Source organism: Schistocerca gregaria, chromosome X, assembly GCF_023897955.1.
Source record: "Schistocerca gregaria isolate iqSchGreg1 chromosome X, iqSchGreg1.2, whole genome shotgun sequence".
In the NCBI taxonomy this organism is placed as follows: Eukaryota; Metazoa; Arthropoda; class Insecta; order Orthoptera; family Acrididae; genus Schistocerca; species Schistocerca gregaria.
In genome coordinates, this window is record NC_064931.1 from 556,140,281 (window position 1) to 556,155,152 (window position 14,872).

Consider the following 14,872-nt stretch of genomic DNA (forward strand, 5'->3'; position numbering starts at 1 on the left):
GGTATCTGCCTTTTCTACGATTCGTTTTAGGAGGTCGTTCCACTTTAAATCACTTTATACGCATACTCGCAGGATGTGACTGCTTCCAGTGGTTGTCCGTCATTGTGTAATAATACAACAACGGAGCTCTCTGCCTATTTAGGCGCATTAATTAACATTTGTTTATGTTGAGAGCCCATTGCCAATTTATGCACCAAGAGTTGATTCTTTGTAGATGTTCCTGAATTTTCTAGCGTTGCGACTCGCATGCACACAACAGAATCATCCGCGAACAGACTCGCGAAGCTTCCGACAATATAAGCTAGGTCATTTACATATACAGTATCCGACAAAACATTTGAAGCACCCAGAAGGGGAGAGGGGAGGGGGAGGGAGGAAAAGAAACGAAATTCCACGGTTTGAGTGGGTAGGTGATGTTATTCCAGTAATTACAAAATCGAGTCAAATTTGCAAAAAACTTGGCAGTATGAGCCCACGTATCAGTGTGACGGTGCACCCCATCTGGCCTGGATGTGTGCACATTCGGTTGGGAAGGGTGTCATAATGTTGATATATCCTTTCCTGAGAGAATCTGGCTCACAACTGTTGTAACACTGGTCCTTGATATCCTGGACACCGGGATTGGGACGAAGTTGACGGCCGAGCTGTTCACACATGTTCTATCGGGGACAGATCTGTGGATACTGCTGGCCACTGGAGTACCTCAACATAACGCAGATAATTCGTAGAGACATGTACTATGTATGTACGAGCATTGTCTTGTTGAAAAATGGCACCACCATACTGTAGCTTGAGAGGTAGCATATGATGAAGCATGATGTCCGCGAAGTTTCGTTCTGTCATCAGGATTATCTCAATCGCTACCAGTTATGATCTGAAGTCATACTCGCCCTACATCAGGAGACCAGGAGTAAAACCGTTATGTCTCTCCGAAACATTGGAAGAATGTTACCTGTGCATGGGCGGTAATTCCCTGCTCTGGATTGTGCTAGTCTCCGACCAATGGTGTGGGGTGACACAGAATGTTGCCGGGAGTCCACTGATTTTTCTCGGATGGGTGAAGATGTCAATGGGTTACGATGTGCTTGTTGCACAGTACAGCGATCCACTCTTGTGGTGGTCAGACAGGGTGGACCAGAACCTTAACGACGAGCCTGCCCCACCATTCCGATGCAGTCCAACTCCAGGTCACCCAAATACACTGTAAAACTGGACATTGCTCGATTTGACTGGCCGGCCAAATGGAGACACAGAATGAGGCCTGTTTCAAGCTATTTGGGGTGCTGTTAACGCTGTTCACACGAGTATACCGCATTTCCGTTTCCTTCACATTGATCACTCAACATCTGACGCTGGTCAGGCCATTGGTATGCTCCCCAGGCCTGGTACGGCACTAAACACGAACAACAATAATGCACTCTGATGTCCGTTCTACATGTCACAGAGAATTGCAACTCTAATAATTTATGTATCCGCGCATGCACGAAGTTACGTTGACAACCAACCTTTTTTTTCAAGTGGTGTAGAATTTGAACAGTAGTAGTCCCATAATACTCCTTTGCAATAACCTTTAAGTTACTTCTACGTCTGAAGATTTATCGTGGTTAAGAATGACTTAGTGTGTTCTGTTTGCTAGGAACTTTTCAGTCCAATCACAAACCTGATCTGATGTTGTGTACGCTCGTATTTTTTGTTAAGAGTGTCCGAACAAAAAAACTACTGTGTAGTTTTCAAAGGGTGTAGCAGTAGCTGTTCACAACAGAACGCAGTCTGCGAAGCACTGCTACGAATACTGGGACAAACACAGATAATCACATGACGTAGCGCTTGTGCTGGAAGTTTCCGGTTTGTTATGGCGGTTTACGATGACGACGACGATGTTCATGAGGACGACGACGATGTTATTGATGATGATGATGATGATGATGATGATGATGATGATGATGATGCTAAAACTGATGCTGAAATTAGATATGACCCCAGACAATACACATAATTTTCAGTTTCACCACAATTGTTTCGTCGTCAGAAAAACTAGAGTGTAAGCCCGCAGTAAACTTTGCTTTCGGAAGATGATCACATGAACATTGTCCCATAGTAGTGACAGATACGAAGTATGCTGTGGTTTGGGAACTGGCTTTACTTGCCCCAGTTTATTGTTAATGATTGAAAACCTCTCCTCGTCATTAGAGCCTCATGCATAGGAACTGATGAACGAGGGTTGTGCAAGCGAGCTTCACCGTATGTGATTTACTCTTCCTTATGTTTCTTCCGATCTCAGTCTGGTATCTGATTTCTCTGTGGCTAGGTTCATATGAATATTCGATCCTAAATCGTTTCTAAATTATATTGCTGTAGATATACTGTTCTTTTTATTTCACACATAAGCACATTTATAATGTGACAAGAGTCATTAGAGGTGTCGCTCATACATTGGTTATCTTAAGATTCTACAATAAGAATAGAAAAAAATCAACATTAAAAACAAATAAAATACTTCAGCTCTTCCATTTTTGTTAATATAATATAAAAATTAAAATACATGCGTGTCATACCTACACGTTACTGGTGAAATTTCGTAATTGAAGCGTTGTCATACTAAATCTAAGAAAATCATGATGGAACCGTGCGATAAGCATTAAATGTGTATAAAATGACAATGAATCAGATTTTAAAACGAAATTATGATTCTATCCAACTATTTATACCAGAACTTTTTATGTATACTGAAGAGTCAGGGAAACTGGTACACCTACCTAATATCGCGTAGGGCCCCCGCAAGCACGCGGAAGTGCCGCAGCACGACGTGGTATGGACTCGACTAATGCCTGAAGTAGGGCTGGGGAGAATTGACACTATCAATCCTGCAGGGCTGTCCATAAATCTGTAAGAGTACGAGGGGGTGGAGATCTATTCTGAACAGCTCGTTAAAAGGAATCCCAGATATGCTCAATAATGTTCATGTCTAGGGAGTTTGGTGGCCAGCGAAAGTGCTTAAACTCAGAAGAATGTCCCTGGAGCCACAATGTAACAATTCAGGATGCGTGGGGTGTCGCATTGTTCTGCTGGAATTGCACAAGTCCGTCGGAATGTACAACGGACATGAATGGATGCAGGTGATTAGACAGGATGCTTAGTGCTTACGTACATGTCACCTGCCAGAGTCGTATCTATACGTATCAGGGGTCCCATATCACTCCAACTGCACACTCCCCATACCATTACAGATCCTCCACCAGCTCGAACAGTTGCCGCTGACTTGCAGGGTCCATAGATTCTTGAGATTGTCTCCAAACCTGTACATGTCCATTCGCTAGATACAATTTCAAACGAGACTCGTCCGACCAGGCAAAATGTTTCTAGCCACCAACAGTTCAATATCGGTGCTAGGCCCGGGCGAGGCGTGAAGCTTTGTGCCGTCCAGTCGTCAAGGGTACACGAGTGGGCCTTCGGCTCCGAAAGCCCATATCGATGATGTTTGGTTGAATGGTTCGCACGCTGACACTTGCTGATGGCCCAGCACTGAAATTTGCAGCAGTTTGCCGAAGGGTTGCACTTCTGTCACGTTGAACGAGTCTATTCAGTCGTCGTTGGTCCCGTACTTGCAAGATCTTTTTCCAGCAGCAGCAATGTCGGAGATTTGATGTTTTACCGGATTCCTGATATTCATGGTACACTCGTGAAATAGTCATACGGGAAAATCTCCACTTCATCGCTACCTCGGAGATGCTGTGCCCCAGTGCTCATGCGGCGACTGTAACACCACGTTCAAACTCACTTAAATCTTGATAATCTGCCATTGTAGCAACAGCAACCGATCTAACAACTGCGCCAGACACTTGTTGCCTTATATAGGCGTTGCCGACCGCAGCGCCATATTCTGCCTCTTTACATATCTCTGTATTTGAATACGCATGCCTATACCAGTTTCTTTGGCGCTTCAGTGTATTTAAGTAATCTATAATTATTTGATGAAATGCTCTCGGGATTTCCTGCAGGGTGTCAATATTTAAGTATCGCGACGTTTCTACTAGTGGCATATTGATCATCTTCTGTCGAAGTGTAGCGCTACTGTCGGTCCCATATATTTATATATGTGACGCAGCCTGGGTACGAGCACTAAGATCTTGTGTGGTCGGCGGACGAACTGCGTGGTTGGAGGCAAAGCTATTGTGTGGGTGTAGGCCGAAGGCTGCTCTCGAACCTCTGCGTGGGCGTTCTCGATTCATTTAGCGTACTGGCCACTGCTGGGGAGCTTTCGGCATATAGCCACAAACTCGAGATCCTACGCCAAGCTCAGGTGATAACCTTGGTGCTTATGCAAAAGATTCTCGTGGATTCTTGTTTCTTGATTTCTTTATTGTGCTTTCCCAGTAGCTACTGGCTTGACACACTAACTTAATGTTCTCAAAATTAAACTTATGTTCTTCATTTAGGCTGTGCTTTGCCACTGCTGACTTCTCTCTGTGTCCTAGACGCATCGACCTAATACTCGTATCTTCCTGGCAGCGTTTCGAGAGATAGTGCTGCTTTAGACAGATATATTGGCGGCCACATTCACCTCAGATACCATATATATCGGGAAAGTGAAGCTCTACTGGCTCGCTTGTGGAGCCAAAAGTATCTTTCGTCTTCGTTTGTGATCGGTGACCAGTTTTGATGCCGTACGTTTCCAAGCAGCCTCACAATCATTGCTGAGAGTGGCCAAATTTATGGAAGAAAAGCGAGTTTCTGGCCTCCTTCCTCTTCTTCCTGCTTTGTTACATCTTTCTTTCTTTAAACGTCCTTCTAATTTGGGCATTGCAGTACCCATTTCCACAGAATATTTTCTTTGCGTGTTTTAGCTCAGCTGGGAGGCTTTGTAAGTTATGACACGCGCCCTGTGTACCAGGGTGGTTAGTATTGGACAACTCTGAGGATGATAGTTTCCACTTGTCGCACTCAGGTACAGATTTACAAGGTCCTCTTTTAAACTACATGGTATAGCGTACTATGAGCCTTGTTCATTATTAGGATACGCAAGATTGTAGTGCATCCATTCTCTTCTAGTTCCACCGTGATTACGATATTTTGGTGAATCCTGTTTAAGCTTTTCTCCTCTTACAGTACCTATATACATGCTCAATGAGTTTTAATGTCTTCGGCTGGATGTGATGATTTAGGAGTGCCAAGAAGTCTTGACGAGGAAATTACTTGAATAGTGATGTAATATCGAAGCTTATAAGCAGCTCATCTATCTGCAGTTGCATGCTATTATGTGCTGTCCTGAAGTCGGACGAGTGCTTCACATGGTGACTGCAGGGTCCCACAAGGGCTTTAGAAGTGTAGCTACAAGGGATAGACGAAAATATGGAAACACCAAAAGCACAGCACATTACCGTGCCTAATAGGACGAACAAAAACCGTTGTTGTTCAAAACAGATTCCTGTCACCTCGGAATGTATAAATACAAGTCCTATAGGGTTTTAAAGGGCAAAATACTGGCAAGGTCAGGCAACGATGATGGAGTTGGAAAGCTATCACGCACTCCTCTCTAAAAAATCGGCCCCAAAAGTTCAATAGTATTGAGATCTGCTGACGGTCATGGTTAGGGAAGATGCGACAGTTCATCCTCGTGCTCACAAAAGCAGTCCTGGCTAATGCGAACTGTATCAACAATGACGCTGTCCTCTTCGCGCACAGCATTACCGTTGGAGAACAAACATTATATCACAGGACTGGCCTAATCAGCCCAAATCGTCACGCTGTCCTTCCCAGGATTGCGTACTTACAGAGTATCCAAGGGGCTCGTGAAAAACCACGATATGGCTGACCAAATCCTCACCATACCCCGACCACGTTTCAATATTGGGGAGAAAACTCGGCCAGGAGCTGGAAACAGTGTGAAACAAGCTCATCCGACCAACTGACTTTCTTCCATTGCTCCATAACCCAGGTTTTACGGCTTCTGCATAACTGTTACAGGTATTTGCATCACTGATGTGTGGTTTTGGAAATCCGGTTTACCCTGCAATGGTCTGCTTGAGCAGTTCACTTGGTGTAATTTTGGTGATGACAGCGTTCGCGAGTGTGACATTCAGTTCTGGAGTGACTTTTGGAGCTGTCGTCCATTTATTTTTCGTTAAGATCCTACTCAATTATCGTCTTTCACAATCACTGAACACACAGTTTCATCCACGTAGCGACTTAGTGGATTACGTTTTTCCGCTTTCCCTGTATGCGGAAGAAATGTTCGACACGGTGCCTCTTGAAACACCAAACACTTCGGCTCTCTTGGTTACATCAGCATCCACTATTTGCGCACCAAAAATTTGCCCGCTATTGAATTTACGTAGCTCCAGCAAATTCAGTCACAAGTACACAGAATACTGTTCTGGTCACGACCTACACTAGTAACGTATTGAGGACATTGCACAGCTGCTGTTCGTGATCAAATAAAACAGTGCAACCTACAGGCTTGGACAGCGTCTATTGCAGTCAAATAAAAAGCGAACACCAGCCATAACACACCCGCACGGCATGTGGCCCCATTGTTGATACCTTTCGATACAGTTACCGCTGTGGATGGGGAACGCCTGATGCTACATCACATGTGCACGCTGTTGTTGGGTTATGACCTTTGTTGTTGGCGGACTGATCTAGAATCGTCGTCCAGCTGTCATAGTATCCTGTGGCTAGCGCCTACGGTTGGGCCACCCTTCAGACAGCAGTGTAGCGAGCGTGGCCTGCATTCCTCGCCCGCTCGCTACACGAACAGTGGTCATCTTATTGAAACAATTCCTTGAGCGTCGGACCACAATCGGACGAAACGCATCAGCTCTGATCTTCCACCATATGATTTTCATATCTTATGCGAATCTGAAGAAAGACGTGCGTGCACGCGGTTGCAGTCGGACGAAGGAGTGCGAGAGAGGGTGAGGTTGTGGATTTGTCAGCGGCCGACAGCGTTTTGCTAAACAGGAATAGATGGTACCGTCTTCCAGTAAGATAAATGTCTTACACGTGTGGTGTTCACCTTTGAATTGAACTATTCCATGGTGCCGTTATGGGTGGTGTTCGATTTCCATTTGACGCCCCTTTTATTATGTAAGTTCACAGGTCGGGGGGCAACGGACTTGCCGCAGTGGATACACCGGTTCCCGTGAGATCACCGAAGTTAAGCGCTGTCGGGCGTGGTCGGCACTTGGATGGGTGACCATCCAGGATGCCAGAAGCTGTTGCCATTTTTCGGGGTGCACTTAGCCTCGTGATGTCAATTGAGGAGCTACTCGACCGAATAGTAGCGGCTCCGGTCAATGAAAACCATCACAACGACCGGGAGAGCGGTGTGCTGACCACACGCCCCTCCTATCCGCATCCTCAACAGAGGATGACACGGCGGTCGGGTGGTCCCGGTAGGCCACTCGTGGCCTGAAGATGGAGTGCTATTCTAATACTGCTACTGCTACAGGTCGGGGAGTAAGTGATGTTGACAATAGATGCATAGGGACCCCTTCTCTGTTGAGTTTTGTAAATCCGTACAAGTGTGGTTTAGCTGGCGATCCAGGATACATCTGTTTATTCTCTTAGGTAGATATGAACTATTCAGCTCGTGGCAAAACTCGGAAGATTGTACGACAAGGCAACTATTTTTTGGAATATATCTAAGTACTATTTATGTTCCTAGTTGGTATTCAGCTCTTTGTCAAATAATAGCTCATTTATGACTTTTGTGAATTTGCTTGTCATAAATGCCATAACTGTCTGTTTCTTCAGCAACTAGTTCTTCTGTAGCCCATGAACCCATTTACCTTCAAACATCGATTGTACATATATTTAGTGTTCGCAGATAAACGAATTTAATGGGTGGTAGAAGAGAAACACTTTTGTATTTTGAAATAACTTTCATTCTGTTTTAGCTGTTTGAGCTTACGTACTGAACTTGCAAATACTATCCGCACTGACAAATTGTGTGAAATTTCTCCGAGAACACTTCACGAGTTCCTTGCAGCAGAAGAACATGATTGTAGGATCATACAAATTCAGAAATTCTGTCACATATGTGTAACAGAGCTATATATGCATACACTATCTGATCGCTGGCCTGTGTGGTCGAGCGGTTCTCGGCGCTTGAGTGTGGAAACGCGCGACCACTACGGTCGCAGGTTCGAATCCTGCCTCGGGAGTGGATGTGTGTGATGTCCTTAGGTTAGTTGGGTTTTACTAGTTATAAGTTCCAGGGGACTGATGACCTCAGATGTCAAGTCCCACAGTGCTCAGAGCCATTTGAACCACTATCTGATCAAAAGTAGCCGGACACACGTATGTAATGCGCAATTGACCGTTAGAAATCACCAGAAGTGGACCCGCCAGCCTAAAAGGAGGTGTTGTCTGCAGAGAAAGAGTGACAACAGAATAGGTTGTCAGGAGCGCTTAGTGACTGCGAACGTGGACTAGTCATTGGTTGACATATGAGTAACAGACCCACCAGGGAAATTTCAACCGTTCCAAAGATGATGAAGTCGACTGTTGGTGACGTCATTGTGGACTGGGAACGTGGAGGGACAACAACAGCTAAACCAAGACCGGGTGGATTTCATGTACTGACGAACAGATCATTGTGGGGGGTTATAACAAAAAAATCACATGAAATCAACGGAAGGAATAACTCGTGAGTTACACAGTACTACCAGGATTCCAGGTGGTGCAATAATAGTGCGTAGGGAGTAAGAATGAATGGGATGCAGTGATCGAATATCTCCTCATAGTCACATTGCTGTAGTCAGACGCATGAAGTGATGTAAGGAGCGTCGCCATCGGACAGGGGGTGACTGGAAACGAGTGATTTGGAGCGATGAATCACGTATACCCTGTGTCTATCCGCCGGGAGTGTTTGGATATGGCGAATACCTGGAGAACATTACTGCCGTTATGTTTGGTACTAATAGCAAAGTGCAGAGGGGACGGTGCTACGGTATAGGCGTGTTATTCATGGTTAGGGAGTCATCTTCCTATTGCGCCTAAGAAAACGCTAAATACGGAAGGATATGAACATATTTTATTATAAACTGCATAAACAGCATTGTAAACTGTGCACATAGAGGAACTGCTCGGAGGTTGTTTGTATCTGCTTGACAATGCACTCTGTCATACGAGGGGCGTTTGAAAAGTCCGTGCAAAGTCCGAGAGATGCAACCACCGGCACGTATCGAGGTCTTGTTTAGTTAGTAGCATCTTTGGAAAGAACATACACCACGTTTCGGCCATATTGGTCTATTTATTTGTGTTTGGCATTCGTGTGAATCAAGGAAGCCGAGTTATTGTCAAAAACTGGATGTAAAAGAATTTCGTGTAGTGATTAAACATTACTTTAAGAAAGACAAAACGTCTCAGGAGATTAAAGAGAAGCTCAATAAACATTACGGTGACTCTGCAGCTTCCATGACAACATTTTATAAGTGGTTTAAAAATTTTCGGGGTATCCATATGGGCACAAGTGTTGCTGAACGTTCTGGAGGCCCTGTGGAGGTTACGACTCCAGAAATCATTGATGAAATCCATGATATGGTGAAGGTGCGTGGGATTGCTAGTGCTAGTGGGCATCTCGAATGAACGGGTACATAATATTTTGCATAAACATTTGGACATAAGAAAGCTATCCGCAAGATGTGTTCCGCGTTTGTTGACCCTTGACCAAAAACGGAATCGTGTGAAGTGTTGCAAGGAAGGTTTCTAGCTGTTGAGGAAGAATCCGCAGGACTTTAAGCGTCGTTTCGTCACTGTGGATGAAACATGGATACATTACTATACTCCTGAAACCAAACAACAATCCAAACAATGGGTTACCCAGGGAGAATCTGCACCAAAAAAGGCGGAAAGGTTATGGCGACTGTCTTTTGGGATTCGCAAGGCGTTATCCTCATCGGCTGTCTGGAAAAGGGTAAAACTATTACAGGTGAATATTATTATCGTTATTTGACCGTTTGAAAACCGAGCTGCAAGAGAAACGCCGGCAATTTGACCGCAAAAAAGTCCTTTTCCATCACGACAATGCACCAGCACACACATCAGCAGTTTTGGTTGCAAAATTAATGGGCATAGGATACCAAATCGTTTCCCATCCCCTCTGTTCTTCGGACTTGCCTCCCTCGGACTACTGTTTGTTCCCCAATTTGAAGAAATGGCTTGCGGGACAAAGATTTTATTCAAACGAGGAGGTGACTGCAGCAACTAATTGCTATTTTGCAGACTTGGACAATTTCTATTATTCGGAAGGGATCAACAAATTAGAAAAGCGTTGAACAAAGTGTATAAATCTAAAAGGCGACTATGTCGAAAAATGAAAAAAAAAATATTTACCTCAAACTCGTAAGTAGTTTTTATTTTTACACGAACTTTTCAAACGCCCCTCGTAAAGCAGGATCTGTGAGGCAATGCTTTGTGGACAATAAGATTTATTAAATGACCTGAGATGCTCGAAATCCCGACATGTACCGAACAGAACACCTTCGCAGTGAGTCAGAACGCCAATTTCGCTCCAGACCCCAGCGTCCAATATCATTAACTTTTTTGGTTTCGGCTTTTGTGAAAGAATGGGCTGCCATACCTCCACTTTGAGACACAGCATTCAGAGAGTACTCAGCAGAGCTCTAGTCATGTAATGGCGAATGGTGGAGAAATTCCATATTACTGTTCGCTAGCAGATGTCCGGATACTTTTGATCAGATTACGCAGGTCCACTGTTAACGGTTTTACTGTGATGTACAAACGCCAGAGAAGCACACATTCAGGCATCTGTTAGGCTGAAGAATAAAACGCTGACCATCGAACTGCAAACCATGCTCAGCCAACCTATCTTACTAATTATTGTAGCCGACTTCGGTTGCAGCTGACACAGCTCAGTGACAGAACGAGCCTCCTGTTTGTGGTAAGTCTCGAGTTCAGTCATCGTACTGCTGCCCAGAAGTTATTAATCAAAAGGAAGCGTAGTGTCGCCCTTTATGGTGGTGTAAACAACTCTGGTGTCGAGCAAATAAGTATGGCCGCTGTTGTACGCCAAGTCTGCTGATGCAGACTCTAAGCATGAAGTTTCCCTACCAAACTGAAACGTACCCTGACTGCTGATGTAACATAATAGTGAAACGTCGGATTTCTGTTCAGGCTCAACTAAATGTGCAAGCCATAAGAGTGAGTTAAGTGCCACTAATTTAATGAGTGTTATGTGATCCATGCGTGGTTTGCAAAAAAGATTGAAAAGTGAAATAAAATGTTGCATTGTAGGAAGTTTTTCTTGTATTTTGCACCTGTAAAAGGACTGAAAAATTTCTTTTCCCAGCTCTCCGTCGCTTTGTGGCACAGGATGTCATCAAGTCAAAGAATATGAGCACATATACGGAAAACGTGCTGCCGTGCGCGACTTAGGGAACCTGAAACTGAATACAAGTCAGTGTTAAGGATGTGTGGGAACGATAGCCCTGTGACGGTCCTTTGACACTCTCTACGCGAAAGCGTTACTGCATAGAATCCAAGTGTCTTTGTGATGGAATACTCTCTATCTCATTAAATACGACTGGTGAAACAGATATCTTAAATTTACAAATAGAACTCGAAATATCTTCTAAGGAGAGCAATGCTTTAGAAACAAAGGACCACATGCTTTGGACGTGATAGTGCTGTCTCTGAAAGATTCTCAAAATATTAATGTCATTACGCTTATTTAACTTGACACACAAACCATACAAGATCACCGTTTTTTATTAATTTTTGACTAAGACAGAAGTGAATTCTACTGCAGTTCAGGGGAAGATGAAGACAGACTTAATGTGGCCATGCGTATTTGTCACAGCACCAAAGGTGCGAATAGTGTAAGTAGTTCACAGATATTACCAAAAGGATCCCGGATTCATAGAGGAGTAGAAAACATTGGTTCCAAACTGCATAATACACGAAATAAAAGTGCGACTTGCGCAACTTTCAGAATACGTCGACTGAATTTGGTGAAGTGTGTCAGAGTGCGTTCGCGGACAAACGAAGTAACTAATTTAAATGAATTCATAAACTTTTTAAGTCATAGTCAATTTGCACTGTGTGTGTGTGTGTGTGTGTGTGTGTGTGTGTGTGAGTGTGTGTAAGACTGCGTTGAAAGATGGTAGACTTTAAACAACTGCGACGTAATGAATAAGTTTATATTTTTTTGTCTTACTCTCACAGTAAAATTTGCCTATGATACAGCCCTGGAATTGCTCTGTAAGATATGTATAAACGATGTATATAACTATTTTAATTCTTTGTCAATGGTAGTGCAAATAATAGCGTGACATGGAAAAGTGCACGAAACAGTGAATGTTATAGACTTTTTAAGTACTTACAGCCAGACCAAGCGAAGTGTGTGGCAAACGCTGAGGGCAATACACTGAATTATGCGCGTGCTGAAGATAAATGATAAATGAAACAATGAGTATAACCTGTGGGCGTTTGCATCATTCTCCTCTTCTGAGAAGGAATACAAAATAATAGGAAACTGATACGACCTGAAGATACTTCAACGCAAAAAATTGTAAAAGGTACTACCGCCCTAGCCAGAAACTTTATTAAGCCGAGCTATGATGTAGTAGTTCTGAACATTGCCCTTTACTAATGATAGATATTTGAGAAGCAAAACAAGAAAAAACAATGTTCATTAAGAGGAAGGAAAAGAAAAAATTTACAAGTTCCTTCCATAAATTAAACGACATGCATCATTAACAGATTATCGATAGAACAACTGGAAATTTTAACAAGAAGAGAACGAAGAGAAGCTCATCGTCGTCCGATAAGGCGCATAAGAGCTGAATACCTCAGAAGACACGTGGGCAGTAAGCTCGTAGATAGAGCTCAACAACAGCTAGACAAAGGTGCGCAGTAACTGTGATGTATACCCACAGAGATAACGAAACGTGAACAAGAGGGCTCAGTGCAGAACAAGAAGTGGCCTCCGGTAAATTTCGTGGGGACTTCTGCTCTTTGCTTCATCCAGTGGGTACCTTCTCCTGGGTATCCTGGAGTCGCATCATCAAAGGAGCTCAGGGATTTAACATCTACAGTTGCGTTTTGTAAGATGAAGCTAAACATTAAATGTTCTGTACTGTAGCAAGTTTACAAACGTACAGAACGGCCCGAAACTGATGACCTGAAATTAAGCCTTCTGTAGAGATCAATTCTCACACGTCCACTACTCTACAGGACTTCCGTTACAGTTCAGATACAGATGACACAGAGAGAAAGTCCTCTCAAGAGGCATAGGAATCATGTATTCAGGTCGTACTGCTGTCCTGAAGCCACTATTCGAAGTAATTGAATTCATAACATAGCTTAAAATGCAGACGACACTGTAACTGGCATGCAGCAGTAGAAAAGGTTTTATGGGGTAATAAGCTAAAATATATGATACGGCGTTTCGCAGATGCTGCCTTAAGCGCTTTACAGCAGACATGGAAACGATAAATCTGGATAACTGGACGGGCGAAACCTGTGACTTACCTACTGCATCATCTTGTTCGGTCAGTATTTAAAAGGACACCAAGTGACATTTCAGAGCGGACAGTGCGAAGTGCCATGAATGACAAGATCACCTAATCAAATCCTACTGCCATACAGGCTCATAAGTTACCTGAACGGTGCCTTGTTAGCACGAAACATCCGAGGCGTTATGTGGTTTACGCACCACCTAGTCGCACAACATACAGAAGGCCTAGAAGACTCTTACAGTGAGTCACGCCAGAAAGCCCATACGCTGAGTACTCTACTTTTTAATGAGCCGCCTCAGAAGCCCCAAAAGACTGACTTGTATGCTGTGGCTTTAACAAAGGCCTCGGCTCGTCTTCTGCACCCGTACCTCTTGGAGCTAAGGACTGTCCCATTGTCCAGTCAGACACACTGTAATGGTACTTGAATTACGTAACCATTATGGTACCTCACCTGAAACTCTCGATACCAGTAATATTCTGCTGTATTTCTGTTAACTACTTAACATATTTCTGAGACGACATTCAGATTTGATTTCACTTTTGATACATCGATATGTTTATATTGCAATTATATTATTCTTGTGTGCATTCTTTCTTTTCTCAGCATGATCTTTGACGTACTTGTGACTCTGATTTTTGGGCGCGTAAGCGATAATTAGTTAGTTGTTGAGTTGTTAAAGAGTCGGACCTTGAGAAAGTCAAGTGTTGGACGTCATGTTAGAAAGACGCATAACGTAGTCCGCTTATAAAATGTGAACTTTAACAGTGACTGTGAGAGAGATGTTTTCAAATATGTTTTGTATTGTGAAGTGATGTTTGTGTGTCACGTGATATTGCAATAAAAGCAATTAAAAGGAAGTATAACTCAATTTCGGAGTGCTGATTATTTTTTTACATCACCATTGTCCAGCAAAAATGTAATCTCCAAGAATGGTTTGTGAAGCGCATCTACAAAACTTTTGCATATAGCAGGATAAAACCCAGGCCTCTTTGCATCCGAGCTTGGAATCATAACCACCTAGATTTTCAACGATTGAGCCATGATTTTACGACCAGACCAGCGTGGAAGACACAAAAAGATGAGTGCCTAGTTTTTTCATTAGTACATGAAATGACTATTAACTGTGCTCTAATGACACCTGCTACATAATACGACTGTTGTTGCCCGATAATGCAGTATTTAGCAGCGTGAGCAACACCACAATCGTTATTAAATGCTGACCTTTGTTGTGGTAGGGTTGTTAGAACACAAAGTTCCCACATTCAATTCTGATGTAATGTCAGGCTGCATGAGTTGTCTTTGGCTCCACACTGTGGTCACCCGTCAGTTTTGAAGTGAGTGTTGTTATCCATAATTTTGATGGTGATGCCTCAAGTGCCCTTATCGG

At 43.4% G+C, this 14,872-nt stretch overlaps 1 protein-coding gene and 1 pseudogene across 5 annotated transcripts in view; one reads left to right on the forward strand and one right to left on the reverse strand.

Annotated features, from left to right (window-relative positions):
- Nucleotides 1-14,872, reverse strand: part of LOC126298590 (cAMP-regulated phosphoprotein 21) — a 1,220,135-nt gene that overhangs the window by 402,951 nt on the left and 802,312 nt on the right. The window lies entirely within an intron of this gene.
- Nucleotides 7,106-7,223, forward strand: LOC126299946 (5S ribosomal RNA; annotated as a pseudogene).